The sequence below is a fragment of the Physeter macrocephalus genome, chromosome 4 (assembly GCF_002837175.3).
Source record: "Physeter macrocephalus isolate SW-GA chromosome 4, ASM283717v5, whole genome shotgun sequence".
Classification (NCBI taxonomy): Eukaryota; Metazoa; Chordata; class Mammalia; order Artiodactyla; family Physeteridae; genus Physeter; species Physeter macrocephalus.
This window is the reverse complement of record NC_041217.1, coordinates 54801513-54801954: the sequence shown is the minus strand read 5'-3', so window position 1 is coordinate 54801954 and position 442 is coordinate 54801513.

Here is a 442-nt window from a genome sequence, read left to right as displayed (position 1 = left end):
ACAAAAAACCCCCAAAGTTAGCAGAAGGAAAGAAATCATAAAGATCAGATCAGAAATAAATGAAAAAGAAATGAAGGAAATGATAGCAAAGATCAATAAAACTAAAAGATGGTTCTTTGAGAAGATAAACAAAATTGATGAACCATTAGCCAGACTCATCAAGAAAAAAAGGGAGAAGACTCAAATCAGTAGAATTAGAAATGAAAAAGGAGAAGCAGCAATTGACACTGCAGATATACAAAGGATCATGAGAGACTACGACAAGCAACTCTATGCCAATAAAATGGACAACCTGGAAGAAATGGACAAATTCTTAGAAATACACAACCTTCCAAGACTGAACCAGGAAGAAATAGAAAATATAAATAGACCAATCACAAGCACTGAAATTGAGACTGTGATTAAAAATCTTCCAGCAAACAAAAGTCCAGGACCAGCTGGC